General features: G+C 49.4%; 1 protein-coding gene across 10 annotated transcripts in view; it reads right to left on the bottom strand.

Moving 5' to 3' along the window:
* The window catches only part of SNED1 (sushi, nidogen and EGF like domains 1), a 143,332-nt gene that overhangs the window by 94,603 nt on the left and 29,840 nt on the right, over window positions 1-18,889 (bottom strand). The gene's annotated exons all lie outside the window — the stretch shown is intronic.

Here is an 18,889-nt window from a genome sequence, read left to right on the forward strand (position 1 = left end):
GTGCTGATGGGCTGCAGATGAAAAACGGCGTGCTGAGGCCCTGCCAGGGAATGGCTGCCCCTCCCTGCCACCCCCTCGCTCTGCTGCCCGTCTTGCCCCTCGCTGGCTGTGACTGAGGGGCGGGTTGCAAAGCCATAGCCTGGGGGTCTGGGAAGGAGGACAGAACAAACCGGGCTCTGTTCTCCTGCCGGAGATGGGCCAGAGGAAGGAGCAACAGCTGAGAAAACTGCAGCAGCCACAGCAGTTTAAACAAACAGCGCCCAGTTCATTTGGGTCGTTTGCACGTTGCCGGGAGGGAAGGCGTTGGTGCCAGAGGAACTGGTTTTCACTTCCTCGCTTTAAATAGGCTGGGATTCATCTTGCAGTGTGAGGGAGAGGTTTTCTTTCTCTCCCTGTTCAAGGCTGGCTGCTGGGATGGGGATCGGCCCAGCAGCCGCTGCAGCACAGCAGAGAGCTGCTCAGCCCTTTCACTCCCCACAGACATCTCAGTGCTGACCTGCTGCACTTGACCCTGCTCTCCAGCCCCAGGCTCCCCAGCTGTACACCTGAACCTCAGACATCTCTGCCATGCCAGAGCTGGGCCTCCTGCTGCCCTGCTGATCCCTGGCAGTCCTGACCCACACCCGTTAGTCTAGTACTGAGTCCCACAGAGCGCTGCATCATGGCACAGCTTTGCCAACACCCCCAAGTGACAGGAGCAAAACCAATCTCATCTCACCTTTGATGTGAGGCCAATCAAATCCTGAGGCAACTAATAGGAGAGAGCAATGCATTCCCTTATATCATCAGCCCATCGCTCGACAGTGTTCTGTGCACGACCCAGCAGCAATGCCAGCTGCTACCAGTTCCATCTAGGCTGCTCCAAGGCTGCGCTCAGCTTTCAGCAATGTCTGCTAGAAAGTCGGATTTGGGCTTTGCTGCCACAGGGTGGAGAGGCTGGTGCATTTGCCTCACCTCCTTTCCAGCTCTGAATTTCTGGAGCAGCCCCATGGCCTCCTCCAAGTCCAAACAGATTCTTCCTGGCAGCCACAGGGCAAGGAGCAGAGGTATTACAAAGGAGCCCCTCGCTCTCCATCAGTGGCATTGCTTGTACGTCTCAGCTCTTTTGGCATCTGCCTCTCCTTTAGTGACAACTGGAGTGTCCGTCACTGAGCCCTGCACCCTCCACCACCCAAAAGGAACCAGAGAACACTTAACGAAGCCAAAGAGTCACAGGAGGGCAGCATCCATGGACTCCAGTGGCAATTCCATCAGGGTGTAACCGATGGGAGAACTGGGCCGTACGTGTTCTCAGCGCACAGAAGGGTTCCGCTCCTGCATGGGAAACCCTCATTACGGCCAAAAGGGAGTTTTGCCTGCACAGGATCAGACCCTGAAACACAAATACACTGGTGTCCCAAGACATCAGTCAGGAGCCGGAACTACTGGGGGCTCAAATGACACACAATAGTAATCAATCAAATAACCATAATAATACCCCACTCTTAGCTAGCACTTTCCGGGGTAGACCCCAACAGTGCCTTACAAGGTGGTCAGTATCACTATGCCCGTTTTACAGGTGGGGAAACCGAGGCACATATGGCGAAGGGACTTGCCCAAGCAGGCAAGAGCTAGCAACAGAGCCCAGGGCTCGTTAGTCCTAGTCCGTGTCCTAGCCACTAGGCCAAGCTACCTTCCAAAGAGGCAGTACATTTTCCCAGCATATTCCCCCCACCTCATCAAAACCAACCAGCAACCATGACTTCCAGGATGGTCAGGCATGGCTCATGGCTTGATCTTGGCAGCCCATTGTATTCCAGGGTCACTTGCTTTTTTAAGTTGGCCTTCCAAAGAATTAATTAGTGATGGCTAGAGACCCCCTCCTGGCCCACGTCAAGCTAGCAGAATGGAGCACAGCACTGCTTTAATGCTGCAAGAGGGGAGAACATGGCCAATGATGTGATTCCTCAAGAGCAGAGACCCATTCCCACATCACGTTAGTAGGTTTTCCTCCTTCTGGAGTTTAACCCCGGGCAGACAGGGAGGGGCCAAGAAAGGGGGTTGGGGTCTTGATCTTCCCTAGCTGGGGGTGGGGAAGTGTAGCTGCTGGGGGCTCTCTGCTGCACCCCTCCCCAAATGCCCTGGAGGAGATTGCTTTTGGCTGCACTGCCTGTCTCCAGGCCATGGGGTGGCAGCTCCTTTTCAGGAGAGATGGTCAGGCATCCTGCCCTGCCCCTGTCTCACTGCTTTCCCCAGGGTTATCACCACTGCCCTGATGGGCAGCTGTCCACAGAGCTGTCGGATGGGAGGGTGGAATTACACGTCACTGCAAAATGGGTGCCTCCCCCTCAGCATAGGGGCAAGCAGCCATGGTGCCCTGCTGGGCCCCAGAGGACCTGAGGGTCCTGGAGGTGCCTTGGCTTAGAATCTGGCCCTGACAGATTGAAATAACAAGGCTTTGTTTAGAGTATGGTCTAGTCCTCTTACATCCCAGAAGGAGATTGGTGTCACATGTCCCAAAGTGCTTTACTATTCAGAACCCCTCCAGAACAAATCCCTGCAGAACTGGAAACACCATAAAAAACTGATCGGGGACAAGAATGGGCGCTGGGGACTTGATCACTCCCGGCTGGGGGGCAGAGTGGCTGCTGTGGGTGTCTTGATGCTAGTCCTGAAAACAGAATCTTCTGGCCCAAATCAGGAAAAAGAATTCCAGCCTGGGACTCAAACTCACAAGAGGATGCCGGCAAAATGCTCCTTCTTCCCCAGTTCATAATAAGCCACATGGGCCCCAGGTCCCTATGTTGCAAAGGGCGGGGAGCTAGGGAAAGCTCTTCCTTTGCTTTCTCATTCCAACACACACACTTTCTCAGGACTATCTGCAAGGAGGGTAGGCAGCCCCACTGGGAAAGCAGCCAACAGCAAGTCTCTCTTTGCTGGAAGAGTTGACGCTATGTTCCTGAAAACTCCACTGCCTCTCTTGATGGGAAAGCACAGTGGTCAGCCAGTGTCAGAAGAGGGGACAGCTTCGAGGGGACTCTGTGCACAACCTGCACAGGGAGGGGCTTGGGAAAAGTCCTGTCACATGATGCAGTCTGGGCTGCTCCAACTGGCAAGAACGGTGCTCTTCACAAATTTTTTGTTAGCCCTTGGCTAAGAGTCTTGTGTGGAAGAGACCATCTCCAATATCCAACCAGGGAGAAACTCTGTCAGAGCCTGGCAAGCTGCCCCAATTGTCCCTTCTTCTGGGTGGCTCCTGCGAGGCCCTCCAGGAGCCTGCCTGGGACTGAGCACCGCAGGTGGCATAGAAGGAGTCAGTAAGGCACACAGGACCCCACCCAGAGCTGCAGTGTCAACCAAACTCTTCTGGGCGGTGACCTTTCCCAGGACACCCTAGTAGCGAAACTGAGCTGAATAAAAACCGAGGTGCATGTGTAACCCACACACCTCCTGGGCATGGTGCTCTGTCCCATCTAGTAGCAGCGAGACCACTTAGAGTTAAATGAGCCTGCTCTACAGCCTTAGCTAAGAGCCAGTTGGCTTTTAGTTCTTGCTGTAGGGGTTCATGCACTAAGCTCCAGAGGTCCCCAGTTTGATCCTGCTCGCCGATGACGGGGGTCTGTCGGCATTACACATGCAGGAATCTTGGCTGCAGCAAGGCAAAAGAGACAAAGTATTTTATCTGCTAGCTCAAAAAGCAGCAAGTTACCATAGTCCAACCTAGATGTTACCAACATACACTTTTGGAGCTCAGCTGTGTTCCCCTCATTTCCATTCTTCTAGCCCTGGACACAGGGGCGGCTCCAGGCACCAGTGCACCAAGCGCATGCCTGGGGCGGCAAGCCGCGGGGGACGGCCTGCCGGTCGCCGTGAGGGCGGCAGTCAGGCTGCCTTCGGCGGCATGCCTGCGGGAGGTCCGCCGGTCCCGCGGCTTTGGCAGCAATTCAGTGGTGGGTACGCCGAAGGCATGGGACTGGCGGACCTCCCGCAGGCATGCTGCCAAATCTGCGTTACCAGCGGACCTCCCGCAGGCATGCCGCTGAATCCGCGTTACCAGCGGACCTCCCGCAGGCATGCCGCAGAAGGCTGCCTGGCTGCCGTGCTTGGGGTGGCAAAATACATAGAGCCGCCCCTGCCTGGACAACGTGGCCATGTCCCAGGTAGTTACCCAGGCTAGCTGAGCCCCTCAGCTTCTCTCTTTCACTAAATTACCAACTCATTAAGACTCTTGTAATTGCTGAGAAGTTGCAGCACCCTGCTGGTCTCAGGTGGCTGAAGGGGGCAGCACGAACCCCTTTCTTCATTATTTCAGCAATGACCAGATGCACAAGGATTATAAATGACCCCTGGCAGCTCTGCAACAACAGTCCTCTACCACAGCAAAGCTCCGTGCTGGCTCATGGCCATTCTCTGGGAGAAAAGGTGACAAATTAGTCTCACCAATGAGAATACCAGGGTGTGCTGAGTTCAGGGAGTGCACTGTGATGGCTGCTGATCACACAGCCCCTGCCTTTGAGCCTAAGTTAGAAAAGGAGCCAACCCAGCACTGAACGTGCTGCCATGCAACGTGCCAATGTTTTGGAAAGAAGGTTTCACTTTCCACCCCAGAGAGAGTTTGATCAGATGTAACCATGTTGGGAAGAGGAGCCAGGCCCAGGAGAAAAGCAACCACTTGCCATCCTAGGAAGTCCCTCTTGCACTGCTAGTCCCTTGTGTGTCATGTGCACAGCTCTGGAATGGTAAAATATTCCAGGGAAAAGAAGCTTCAGCCTTGTGCAGATAAGTGCATAGCGAGAGCAAAAAGAAGGCTGGGGTCAGATCCTCAGTTGGCACAAATCAACATAGCCCTGATGACTTAAATGATTTGTGCCAGCTTAGGATCTGGCCCTGAAGTGTTTGAAATACAAAAGGGTTTGACTTTATTTCTTGACCCTTTGATTAGCACTTTGGTGATTAGTCCAGAGGCAGAATCTGAGAGTGATGGAAAGTTCTCCTAAGTCTCCTTCCTGCCTGAGTCCCTAACAGCTGCCCATATAGCACAACTCCTTCCTGACAGTGGCATCTATTTCTTAAACAACTTAAAGCCTATCAAGTTCCCACTCTGAGTAAAATGGCAAGAAGAGACATCAAAGAAGGGATGGGTGTCTCAACTTGGACTGCACACTGAACCTGGACCTTTGGGCCAAGCTGGGATCTTTTAGATTTCAAAGAGGTCAGAAAATTTTCTCTGAACTAGACTGACTTTTGATGGCATGAAAGTTACAGGCCTGGGATGGTCTGTGAGAGTGAAACCGTGGGGCTGCCAAAGTAACTCACTATGCTGCAGCGCTGGGGTTTAACATATTCACCAGGAGGCAAGACCTAGCTGAAGCAAATTGAATTTGCCTTCAGGGCACATGGCTAGATTGTGTTTTCAGGGACTTGGGACTCGGGACTCATCCAAAGAGCGTGTTGGGAAGGAGGAGTGGGGTCCTCAGCCAGTGCTCTTACTGACAACACATTGCTGGGGACATTCTCCTAAATAGAAGAGCAGGAGTCAAGGTTTGTAGAAAGGAACATCAGCTTTGAGGACATATGGAAGCACTTTTCTGTACGTTTGCTTTGTTCTGCAACTAACCTTACTGGGATTTTAGTGACACATTTGTCTTGCTTACCCTAACCCGATGACTTGCTGCGTTTAGGAGGAGGCTCTATACAAGGGCAATAAGAAGCCTACCTTTGATCTGCCCAGCCTATCACAGGAGGTGTAACACACACTGCTGGGGAGTTCCCACTGTGCACTGAAGAGCTACAAAACTACCAGGTGCTAGTCTAATTGTCCTTTTAAGACCTGCCTTCTTGCGTATAGGCCATGGTGTAGAGGAGACACATGCCCATACTTCCTGAAGCTGGCTGATGCACGAAGCTGAGGTGCTACAAGAAGGGTACTGAGGGAGTCAGGATAGCACGGGGCTGTGCATGGTGCTGTACAAGAAGACAGAGCTCCATGAGGCCTGATCCAGCTCCACTACGATGAATGGAAACTGGATCGAGTCATGGTCCTTGCCTTGTTTACAAGCTATTAGCCCAAACCTGGGAAGTGCTGGACACCAGTGGGGCAATGGGTGTGGAGGCAGTGAGCACACTGCGCCTGGGCTGGGTCGGGCGGCTACAGCGCAGCAGGGAAAAGGGGAAGTGAACCCTGCGAAGGGTGTGCAGCTGGAAGGGGGAGAGGATTATTTCACAGGGAAAGGCGCCTTTCCACTCTGCGCTTAGGAGATAGAGCCCATCTCCTCCCGAGAGGCCCTGCTGAAGAGAAGCATGGTTTAAGAAATGGATTCAGTGCTGTGACTTTTCCCAGCGGATGCAGCAAGAGGGCGAAAGAGGACTACAGTGCCATGCCCCTCTGTAGCAGGGTGAACACCCACTCCTGCCCTGAAGGGCTTGAAATCAGCCCTGAAAGAGGGCTGCAGGGGTAAAAGCAGCCCTGGAGAGGGCTGCAGCTCTAAAAGCTGGGCTGATTGGGGAAGCGGCCACAGCTGGGCCACACCCCAATCAGGCCACAGCTGGCCTCTATAAAAAGGCTGGGAGCCAGAAGTTCAGCACTCTCTCTCTGTGTTCAGGGAGAGAAGGGCCTGGCTGCAGGGAGCTTAACCAGGTATCTGAAGTGGAGCAGGGCTGGGGAAAGGCCAAGGGAGCTGTGGCCTAGGAAAGCCCCAGGCTGCAGGTCCAGGGTAAGGCCTATTAGGTACTGGATTGCAGGGGGCAGCCCACGGGTAGCCAGAGGCAGCACACCTGAACCCCTTTGCCTGTGATGAGTGGCTTATACACTACAGTCTGCCCCAGTGAGCAGGGACTAGATGAGGAGTGGCAGTAGCCAAGACTGAGCCAAAGTACGGATAGTTGGTGGGGGTTCCCCTGGGAGGGGGAGACCCAGAGCTGTGAGGGGTTACTGCCAGAGGGCAGCAGCCCAGACAACAGGGCACCAGGTCTGGGAGGGATACGGGGGCCAACTGGTAGCGGGACACCAGCCTGCAGAGGGCACTCCAATGGCTGGAGAGCTAATTTCCGAGACGACCAGCAGGAGGCGCCGCCAGGTGAGTCTGTGCTCGTTACACCCTCCTCCATTAGCACCAGATCACTCACAAGATATTTGCTTTCCTGACAAAAGGAAGAAAGGAGAGCAGCAGAATACAGACCCTGGACTTCAGAAAATCAGACTTTGACTCCCTTAGGGAACTGATGGGCAGGATCCTCTGAGAGGCTAATATGAGGGGGAAAGGAGTCCAGGAGAGCTGGCTGTATTTTAAAGAAGCCTTATTGAGGGCACAGGAACAAACCATCCTGATGTGCAGAAAGAATAGCAAAGATGGCAGGCCACCAGCTTGGCTTAACAGAGAAATCTTCAGTGATCTTAAACACAAAAAGGAAGCTTACAAGAAGTGGAAACTTGGACAGATGACTAGGGAGGTGTATTTAAAAAAATGCTTGAGCATGCAGGGGTGTAATCAGGAAGGCTAAAGCACAATTGGAGTTGCAGCTAGCAAGGGATGTGAAGGGTAACAAGAAGGGTTTCTACAGGTATGTTAGCAACAAGAAGAAGGTCAGGGAAAGTGTGGGACCCTTACTGAATGGGGGAGGCAACCTAGTGACCGATGTGGAAAAAGCTGAAGTACTCAATGGTTTTTTTTGCCTGGGTCTTCACGACAAGGCAGCACAGTATGGGGAGGAGGTGAGCAACCCTCAGTGCTGGAAGAATCCCATGCACTGCTACAGGCAGGAGACCAACTGACTAAGCGGCAGTTCTGCAGAAAAGGACCTGGGGAACAGTGTGCCCTTGTTGCCAAGAAGGCTAACGGCATATTGGGCTACGTTAGTAGGAGCATTGCCAGTATATTGAGGGACGTGATTATTCCCCTATATTCAGCACTGGTGAGGCCATATCAGTAGTACTGTGTCCAGTTTTGGGCCCCCCACTACAGAAAGGATGTGGACAAATTGGAGAGAGTCCAGCGGAGGGCAACGAAAATGATTAGGGAGCTGGGACACATGAGTTACGAGGAGATGCTGAGGGAACTGGGCTTATTTAGTCTGCAGAAGAGAAGAATGAGGGAGGATTTGATAGCAGCCTTCAACTACCAGAAGGAAGGTTCCAAAGAGGATGAAGCTAGGCTGTTCTCAGTGGTACCAGATGACAGAACAAGGAGCAATGGTCTCAAGTTGCAGTGGGAGAGAAGGCCCAGTCCTTGGGTATGGCTGAGCCGTGCTCATACAGAACCCAGGTGGTGAGAGGACAAATCTGGCTATATCCTGCCTTTGCATTAGTGTAACATAGAGCAGCCTCAGAGTTGCTCTAATTCACACTAGCTATTAATGGCTCTCTATGGACTGTTATACTGGCTGGGGATCCTTTCCACCACACCTCCTCGGGCAGGTATGTCAGCCCTACACTATCAGGGATTCTCCTATACTTAGGGAAGCTCTCCCACCTGGATCTGCCCCTGGGCATTAACCAGATATTGTGCTTTCCCCAGAACTCCACCGGCAAGTTGGACAGAGTGCTGGCAACGCACCAGCTGCTCAGCTTTTCTTTGTAGCCCATCTGTGCAGCATGTAGGCAAAGAGCACCATCCCTGATCCTATGGACTATAAGGTGGATAGAAAGCTGGCTAGATCGTCGAGCTCAACGGGTAGTGATCAATGGTCCATGTCTAGTTGGCAGCCGATATCTACACAGGTTTTTAAATTGACTATTTTATATTTTTCAACACAGGGTAACTGGGTGGGGTTTAATGGCCTGTGCAGAGGTCAGACTAGATGATGGCTCCCTAATGTGGAGTCTTGGAAGCTATGATTTGACATAGATATCAGCCCCCATTTTCTAGAGCAGTTAGTGATTTGGGTGCCTAACAAGAGACACCTAGGAGCCTGATTTCAGAGGAATGTTGCTCTAAGGCATCTCCAGTTGGGCACCCAAAAAATTGCTCACTATTGTGACAAACTCTGCTGTTCTATATAATGGGAATGCACACGGCCCTTTCCAGTAGCTAGCACAGGCCAAGCAAAGAACAGAATCCCCATCACCTTCAGAGACATCAGGAGAAAATACAGAAACGCAGAATACCCAGAAGATAAAGACAAGGGGCGGAGGTTAAAACCAGCCAAAAGGAGTTAGGAACATGAGTCCAACTGAAAAAATCAATGTGATGTATGCTTCTAACTCCCTTGGGCACACCCAGAGTGCCTCATAGTGTTAGAGCTGGATCCATGGTTGTTTCCTCAGACGAGAAGTTTAAGCACTGGAAATGGTTAATTCCCTCTAGTCTAACACGGCTGCTACTCTGAAATCCCTCTAGTCTGGCTTTCCAGCCTGCTCATTACAGTTCCTTGTGAAAGGGCTACAGTCAAACAGAGCACATGGCAGTGCTGGGGGTTGGTGTGGAGAGCTCTCCAGTCAGTATTCTGGCTGAGGTATCCCCTCCTGTGTAAACACATGGTGAATTATTGCCATAACTAAGGGGAATAAAATTACTGCTCCATAAATTCTTAGTAACTTTTCAATGTCCACAGAGCAACATTCTTCTGATTATTGTAGCAAGGTGGGAAGGTTTTTAAAGGAGGGGTGGGTGCCTGTCAGGCCCCTACAGTGAAAATTTCAGATCAGTCTAGGGGATTGAGACGCTTCCCTGTCATTCTTTTTAAATGAGGAGGTGTCTAAACCCCCCCGGCTTCTGTGACAAATCTCAACCCTAGCTCAATATTTACAGCATCTAAGTAAATGGCTTGATTTTTCAAGAGTGCTGAGCATCCAGCAGCTCCCGGTGACAGCCCTTTAGAAAAGCAGGCCACTGATTTGAGTGCCCATGTCTGGGGTTAAGAGCCTAACTTTTGGCAGCCACTTAAAAAAATTCTTGCCCTAACCATACAAGTTGTGACATGAGGTTCTGTGATGCCACACTGCTCCTGGGCTAACAGGGGCACTACAGTGAAGGGTTTGTCAGTATTGTCATCCTGGACTCTGACTTCTAGGGTCCTCTCCTGCCAGGGCTGAACTTGCTTTGTCTGTGGTGTAGGCCCCAATCCCCAGGACTGCATTTGTGTGCCAAGGTAGGCAGACATGTGGGCAGAATTGGGGCCTATCTGTGGCCGATGGGTATAAAACTGTGCGGGGCTGACAACTAGCCAGCCCAGGGCACAACCTCAAAGTGATGTTAATTCACTGGGTGTGGATAACAAAGGGATGTTAAATAAGCTAGCAGGCACAAGCCCATTCACTTGTGTTGATAAAAGTCAAGAATAGATGTTAATTGTATTTACCTACATCCTGTTAGATGTATACCAGCAGTAACCAAATTAACCTGGAGTTGCTAAGGCTACGTCTACACTACCCGCCTGAATCGGTGGGTAGAAATCCATCTCTCGGGGATCGAATTATTGCGTCTCATCGGGACGCAACATTCGATCCCCCAAATCGACACTTGTACTCCACCAGCAGAGGTAGGAGTAAGCGCCGTCGACGGGGGAGCTGCGGAGGTCAATTTGCCGCCATCCTCACAGCGGGGTCAGTCGGCTCCGATACGTCGAATTCAGCTACGCTATTCGCGTAGCTGAATTTGCGTATCTTAAGTCAACCCCCTCCCCCCCGGTAGTGAGGACATTGCCAAATCCTTTTCATGTCTTATAACTCTATATTATCTTTACATTATGTATGCAACTATACTCAATTGTCGTTAGATCAAAAGGTACAAATTTAACATTTCAGTGTGAATTTACTTACTGAAGATAGGTTTGGCGATTGTGTGTACAAGATGGAAGCCTGAGGGCTGAAGCATTTACTCTTCAAAACAAGTGCCATTGGAACTTTTCACAGACTCAAGTATCTGTTCTTCACCAGAGGAACAAACATGCTGTGAAGGGCTTTCTGGGAGAACACCAGTCTGCTTGCTCGCTGTACCAGAGAGCGATAAACACGGGTTCATGGGACTGATCCAACATCTCTGACCTGCTGAACTCTAACAGGGGGAGTTTTGAGCCATTAGACCGAGATCCCAAAAAGCCATTTTGGGACACCCTGACAGGTTCATGGAAGGACTCTGATAGACAGAATGTCTGCAAAAAGAAGAACAGGAGGACTTGTCTGCTAATTCTCCAATCTCTGCTAACAACTGGGCTCATATCTGATTCACTGTAACATATTTTATCTGCTTTGACCTTTTAATGACTCATTTCTTTTTTTTAGTTAATGAATCTTTAGTTAGTTTACTAAGGATTGGCTACAGCGTTATTTTTGGTGTGTGATCTGAAAAATCCATTGACCTGGTTAGTGACTAGCCCTCTGGGCCTGGAAGAACCTAATGTGTGGTGAATTTGGTTTTAATAATAAAGTCCAGTTTGGCTGAGTGGAACAAAGGGGTGGGGATGCCTAAGGGGACTGCCTGTACTCTATGGTAAAACTAGTATAGTGGTCTAGGTGTGAACTTTTGTTACTGGCCTGGTGAAATCTAATGATTGAATATACTACCAGTTTGAGGTGTCTGCTCTATTTTCTGACAGCCTGTCCTGAGTTTGGCATTCTCAGCTGTGAGTCCTTCCAGGCACCGTGACAAACAGTTTATGAGATCTGTGCTGTAGAGCTCCCCTAGAGCCAACCACAGCAGATCTGCTGGGCCCTCTTGCTGAGAGATATCCAGCATTCACCACTCCCACTGCAATCAACAGGAGATGCAGGCACTTAGCATTGGAAGAGGACAATGATCCATACAGAGGCAGGATGGTTTGGTCTATGGGGCATTGGACTGGGAATCAGGAGATCTGGGTTCCAATTCCGACTCTGCCACTGAGCTGCCGTGTGACCTTGGGCAAATCCCTGCATTGCTTGGTGCCTCAGTTTCCCCTCCCACCTGTTGTCTTGTCTATTTTGATTGGAAGCACTCTAGGGTAGGGACTGCCTCAGGCTGTGTTTATGTACAGCGTCTAGTGCAATGGAATACTAATCTCCATAACACAAAGAATGAAGCCGTCTAGGATCAATCTGAAATTTAAAAAAACAAAGCACTACAACCAAGATGTTAAACTCTGAAAAATGGCTGCCTGTTACTAACAGCAGCTGCTTCTCAAAGACTTTGCACCGAGATTCCTTTTTAATGCACATTCACTGTGCAGGCAAAGCAGAGTAAGAAACCCAAGGGCCATGTTTTCACAATACACCCTATGTGGCCATTTCTGAAGGGGTCTTCCAACCTTTTGTGGGTAGAATGCCACCTTTCTAATTGCTGTCATATGTCTGAACTCCAAAGAGCCACCTGGTGATTACGTGTGGCATGGATGACGCATTCATTAAGAAACTGATTTCATAAACTATAAAAACTTTATAGTTTTGTTCCAGCAGAGGCTAACAGAGGGAGTTTGCCTGGGAGCTGTCCGAGAGTAGGTACGCTAAGAGCTGCATTAGGGGGGCTGTGTTGGTGAGTATCTGAGTGTCTGCTGCTGGGACAGTTGGTCAGTTTGACAGTGTGCTTGATTGCTTGCTTGTTTGTTTGAAAAGTGTGAATTGGGAGTGCTTTGTTCCAGGTGGGCCTTGAGTGGGCCTGACTGGTATATAAGGGCAGTCAGCAGCGAACCAGCTGAGCGGCGAACAGCAGAGGCTAACAGAGGGAGTTCGCCTGGGGAGAGCTCACTGAGGCTTTCATCTGCAGGTTTCCCTGAGTAGTTCCTGCAACAGTTGAGGAAGCTCTTAAGAGGACGGTGATATGGAAGGTGAGCGATCAGCTGTTGTAACCTGCACAGGTTGTGCCATGTTTGTCTTTCTTCCACAGGACAGAAGCGACTTTGTCTGTACAAAGTGCAAGCTGGTCTCCATATTGGAAGAGAAGGTTCAAGGGCTGGAGAAACGAGTATCGACTCTGCGTTGCATAAGGGAAAATGAAGATTTCCTGGACAGACGTCAGGAGATGCTTCTACGGCCACAATGTTCTGAAGATTCAGAGCAGGCGCAGCAGGGACAGAAGGATTGTGAAGAGGTTTGGCAGCATGTGACCTCCAGAAGGAGAAAGAGGAGCGTCCATGCACCAGCAATGGAGATACAGGTGAGCAATCATTTCCATGTTCTCTCTACAGGTACTAATGTGGAGAGTGGACTAGATGACCCATCTGAGGGAAGGGAGCAGAAGGAGACTCCACCGATTGGAAGGCAAAAGATGCACTGTCCTAGGGATGGGGGTTCCACGACCACCACTCCCAAGAGGAGGAGGAGGGTGGTGGTGGTCGGGGACTCCCTCCTCGGGGAGACTGAGTCATCTATCTGCCGACCCGACCAGGAAAACCGAGAGGTCTGCTGCTTGCCAGGAGCTAGGATACACGATGTGACGGAGAGACTGTCAAGACTCATCAAGCCCTCGGATCGCTACCCCTTCCTGCTTCTCCACGTGGGCACCAGTGATACTGCCAAGAATGACCTTGAGCGGATCACTGCAGACTACGTGGCTCTGGGAAGAAGGATAAAGGAGTTTGAGGCGCAAGTGGTGTTCTCGTCCATCCTCCCTGTGCAAGGAAAAGGCCTGGGTAGAGACAGTCGAATCGTGGAAGTCAACGAATGGCTACGCAGGTGGTGTCGGAGAGAAGGCTTTGGATTCTTCGACCATGGGGTGGTGTTCCAAGAAGGAGGAGTGCTAGGCAGAGACGGGCTCCACCTAATGAAGAGAGGGAAGAGCGTCTTCGCCAGCAGGCTGGCTAACCTAGTGAGGAGGGCTTTAAACTAGGTTCACCGGGGGAAGGAGACCAAAGCCCTGAGGTAAGTGGGGAAATGGGATCCTGGGAGGAAGCACAATCAGGAGAGCGCAAGAGGGGAAGACTCCTGTCTCATATTGAGAAAGAGGGACGATCAAGGAGTTATCTTAAGTGCCTATACACAAATGCAAGAAGCCTGGGAAAAAAGCAGGGAGAACTGGAAGTCCTGGCACAGTCAGGGAACTATGATGCGATTGGAATAACACAGAGTTGGTGGGATAACTCACATGACTGGAGTACTGTCATGAATGGATATAAACTGTTCAGGAAGGACAGGCAGGGCAGAAAAGATGGGGGAGTTGCATTGTATGTAAGAGAGGAGTATGACTGCTCAGAGCTCCGGTATGAAACTGCAGAAAAACCAGAGTCTCTGGATAAAGTAGAGAAGTGTTAGCAACAAGGGTGATGTCGTGGTTGGAGTCTGCTATAGACCACCAGACCAGGGGGATGAGGTGGACGAGACTTTCTTCTGGCAACTAGCAAAAGTTGCTAGATCGCAGGTCCTGGTTCTCATGGGAGACTTTAATCACCCTGATATCTGCTGGGAGAGCAATACAGCGGTGAACAGACAATCCAGGAAGTTTTTGGAAAGTGTAGGGGACAACTTCCTAGTGTAAGTCCTGGAGGAACCAACTAGGGGCAGAGCTTTTCTTGACCTGCTGCTCACAAACAGGGAAGAATTAGTAGGGGAAGCAAAAGTGGATGGGAACCTGGGAGGCAGTGACCATGAGATGGTCGAGTTCAGGATCCTGACACAAGGAAGAAAGGAGAGCAGCAGAATACGGACCCTGGACTTCAGAAAAGCAGACTTTGACTCCCTCAGGGAACAGATGGGCAGGATCCCCTGGGAGAATAACATGAAGGGCAAAGGGGTCCAGGAGAGCTGGCTGTATTTTAAAGAATCCTTATTGCGGTTGCAGGAACAAACCATCCCAATGTGTAGAAAGAATAGTAAATATGGCAGGCGACCAGCTTGGCTAAACAGTGAAATCCTTGCTGATCTTAAACGCAAAAAAGAAGCTTACAAGAAGTGGAAGATTGGACAAATGACCAGGGAGGAATATAAAAATATTGCTCAGGCATGCTGGAGTGAAATCAGGAAGGCCAAATCACACTTGGAGTTGCAGCTAGCAAGAGATGTTAAGAGTAACAAGAAGGGTTTCTTCAGGTATGTTAGCAACAAGAAGAAAGTCAAGGAAAGTGTGGGCCCCTTACTGAATGAGGGAGGCAACCTAGTGACCGAGGATGTGGAAAAAGCTAATGTACTCAATAGAGGGTCCTGTGGCACCTTTGAGACTAACAGAAGTATTGGGAGCATAAGCTTTTCTTCAGATGCAGTGAGGTTCTTACCCACGAAAGCTTATGCTCCCAATACTTCTGTTAGTCTCAAAGGTGCCACAGGACCCTCTGTTACTTTTTACAGATTCAGACTAACACAGCTACCCCTCTGATACAATGCACTCAATGCTTTTTTTGCCTCTGTCTTCACGAACAAGGTCAGCTCCCAGACTGCTGCACTGGGCAGCACAATATGGGGAGAAGGTGACCAGCCCTCTGTGGAGAAAGAAGTGGTTCGGGACTATTTAGAAAAACTGGACGTGCACAAGTCCATGGGGCCGGATGCGCTGCATCCGAGGGTGCTAAAGGAGTTGGCGGATGAGATTGCAGAGCCATTAGCCATTATTTTTGAAAACTCATGGCGATCGGGGGAGGTCCCAGATGACTGGAAAAAGGCTAATGTAGTGCCCATCTTTAAAAAAGGGAAGAAGGAGGATCCGGGGAACTACAGGCCAGTCAGCCTCACCTCAGTCCCTGGAAAAATCATGGAGCAGGTCCTCAAGGAATCAATTATGAAACACTTAGAGGAGAGAAAAGTGATCAGGAGCAGTCAGCATGGATTCACGAAGGGGAAGTCGTGCCTGACTAACCTAATTGCTTTCTATGATGAGATAACTGGCTCTGTGGATGAGGGGAAAGCAGTGGATGTGTTATTCCTTGACTTTAGCAAAGCTTTTGATACTGTCTCCCACAGTATTCTTGCCACCAAGTTAAAGAAGTATGGGCTGGATGAATGGACTGCAAGGTGGATAGAAAGCTGGCTAGATCATCGGGCTCAACGGATGGTGATCAATGGCTCCATGTCTAGTTGGCAGCCGGTTTCAAGCGGAGTGCCCCAAAGGTCGGTCCTGGGGCCGGTTTTGTTTAATATCTTTATTAATGATCTGGAGGATGGTGTGGACTGCACTCTCAGCAAGTTTGCAGATGACGCTAAACTAGGAGGCGTGGTAGATACACTAGAGGGTAGGGATCGGATACAGAGGGACCTAGACAAATTAGAGGATTGGGCCAAAAAAAACCTGATGAGGTTCAACAAGGACAAGTGCAGAGTCCTGCACTTAGGACGGAAGAATCCCATGCACTGCTACAGACTAGGGACCGAATGGCTAGGTAGCAGTTCTGCAGAAAAGGACCTAGGGGTCACAGTGGACGAGAAACTGGATATGAGTCAACAGTGTGCTCTTGTTGCCAAGAAGGCTAACGGCATTTTGGGCTGTATAAGAAGGGCATTGCCAGCAGATCGAGGAACGTGATCGTTCCCCTTTATTCGACATTGGTGAGGCCTCATCTAGAATACTGTGTCCAGTTTTGGGCCCCACACTACAAGAAGGATGTGGAAAAATTGGAAAGAGTCCAGCGGAGGGCAACAAAAATGATTAGGGGGCTGGAGCACATGACTTATGAGGAGAGGCTGAGGGAACTGGGATTGTTTAGTCTCCAGAAGAGAAGAATGAGGGGGGATTTGATAGCAGCCTTCAACTACCTGAAGGGGGGTTCCAAAGAGGATGGAGCTCGGCTGTTCTCAGTGGTGGCAGATGACAGAACAAGGAGCAATGGTCTCAAGTTGGAGTAGGGGAGGTCCAGGTTGGATATTAGGAAACATTATTTCACTAGGAGGGTGGTGAAGCATTGGAATGCATTACCTAGGGAGGTGGTGGAGTCTCCTTCCTTGGAGATTTTTAAGGCCCGGCTTGACAAAGCCCTGGCTGGGATGATTTAGTTGGGAATTGGTCCTGCTTTGAGCAGGGGGTTGGACTAGATGACCTCTTGAGGTCCCTTCCAACCCTGATTTTCTATGATTCTAAAAACACAGGAAAAGGGATAAAAACAACAAACAAAACTAAAACAATGATGAGAAAAATTCCCAATTAAACCCAGGAACAATTACCCCACCCCCACCCCAAAACCAAAAAACAGACCACAAACAAAAAAACATCCAGGAAAAATGATCAAACGAGAACCACTCAGACAAACACATTTCAGACATCAATTGCTCAGGCAATACAAACTATCCATTGAAGCTAAGTATGCCATGGCAAGCAGTGTGATTAGGAATCAGAGGACCTCTTCCACTACAATTAGAACTAGGGCTGTCGATTAATCGCAGTTAACTCACGTGATTAACTCAAAAAATTAACTGCGATTAAAAAAATTAATTGAGATTAATCACACTGTTAAAGAATAGAATACCAATTGAAATTGATTAAATATTTTCGGATGTTTTTCTACATTTTCAAATATATTGATTTCTATTACAACACAGAATACAAAGTGTACAGTACTCACTTTATATTATTTTTGATTACAAATATTTACACTGTAAAAATGATAAACAAATGTGATACAGCATGGCCAGAGGGCAGCAGGAGAAGGTTAGAAGGGAGCCTTATTCCCTGTAGAGTAAAGAAAGTTTGCTATAGATTAATTAAAACACCTGAAGCCAATTAAAGCACCTGAAGCCAGTCACCTGATAAAACCCCCCTGCTTCAATCAGACAGGGGAAGGAGTTGAAGCAGAGTGGATTGGTGTTGGAGCAGAGAACAGTTTGGAGAAGGTTAAGAAGACCAAGACCCTAGATGAAGGGACACCTGGCTTGTACAGAGGGAGGGCAGGATAGGGAAATAGCCCAGGGGAAGGAACCACTAGTTCAAGTGGTTTACCACTATCCCTAGGGCCCCTGGGCTGGGACCTGGAGTAGAGGGCGGGCCCGGGTCCCTCCCTCTCCACTCCCCTCCTCTAGGACACTAGTGGGGCAGTTAATATCCCAGTACAGGGGCAAGAAACGGTACCCTGAACCTCCCCCCCCCCCCCAAAGAAGTGAGAGTGTGAGACCCATCATAGTAGTGCTGGCAATTTGCCACACAAAATAAATAGTATTCTTCAATTCACCTCATACAAGTACTGTAGTGCAATCTCTTTATTGTGAAAGTGTAACTTACAGATCTAGATTTTTTTTGTTGTTGTTACATAACTGCACTCAAAAACAAAACAATTTAAAACTTTAGAGCCTACAAGTTCACTCAGTCCTACTTCTTGTTCAGCCAATTGCTAAGACAAACAAGTTTGTTTACTTTAACAGGAGATACTGCTGACTGCATCTTATTTACAATGTCACCTGAAAGTGAGAACAGGTGTTTGCATGGCACTTTTGTAGCTGGTGTTGCAAGGTATTTACATGCCAGATATGCTAAACATTCATATGTCCCTTCATGCTTCGGCCACCATTCCAGAGGATCTGCTTCCATGCTGATGATGCTCGTTAAAAAAAATAATGTGTTAATTAAATTTGTGACTGAACTCCTTGGGAGAGAATTGTATATCTCCTGCTCTGTTTTACCCGCATTCTGCCATATATTTCACGTTATAGCAGTCTTGGATGATGACCCAGCACATGTTTGTTTTAAGAACACTTTCACAGCAGATGGGACAAAACACAAAGAAGGTACCAATGTGAGATTTCTTAGGATAGATACAGCACTCAACCCTAGGTTTAAGAATCTGAAGTGACTTCCAAAATCTGAGAGGGATGAGGTGTGAAGAATGCTTTCAGATGTCTTAAAAGAGCAACACTCCGGTGTGGAAACTACAGAACCTGAACCACTAAAAAAGAAAATCAACCTTCTGGTGGTGACATCTGACTCAGATGATGAAAATTAACATGCGTCGGTCCGCTCTGCTTTGGCTCATTATCGAGCACAACCCATCATCATCACGGATGCATGTCTTCTGGAATGGTGGTTGAAGCATGAAGGTACATCTGAATCTTTACCGCATCTGGCATGTAAATATCTTGCCATGCCGGCTACAA

This window comes from Chrysemys picta, chromosome 9 (assembly GCF_011386835.1).
Source record: "Chrysemys picta bellii isolate R12L10 chromosome 9, ASM1138683v2, whole genome shotgun sequence".
NCBI classification, from domain to species: Eukaryota; Metazoa; Chordata; order Testudines; family Emydidae; genus Chrysemys; species Chrysemys picta.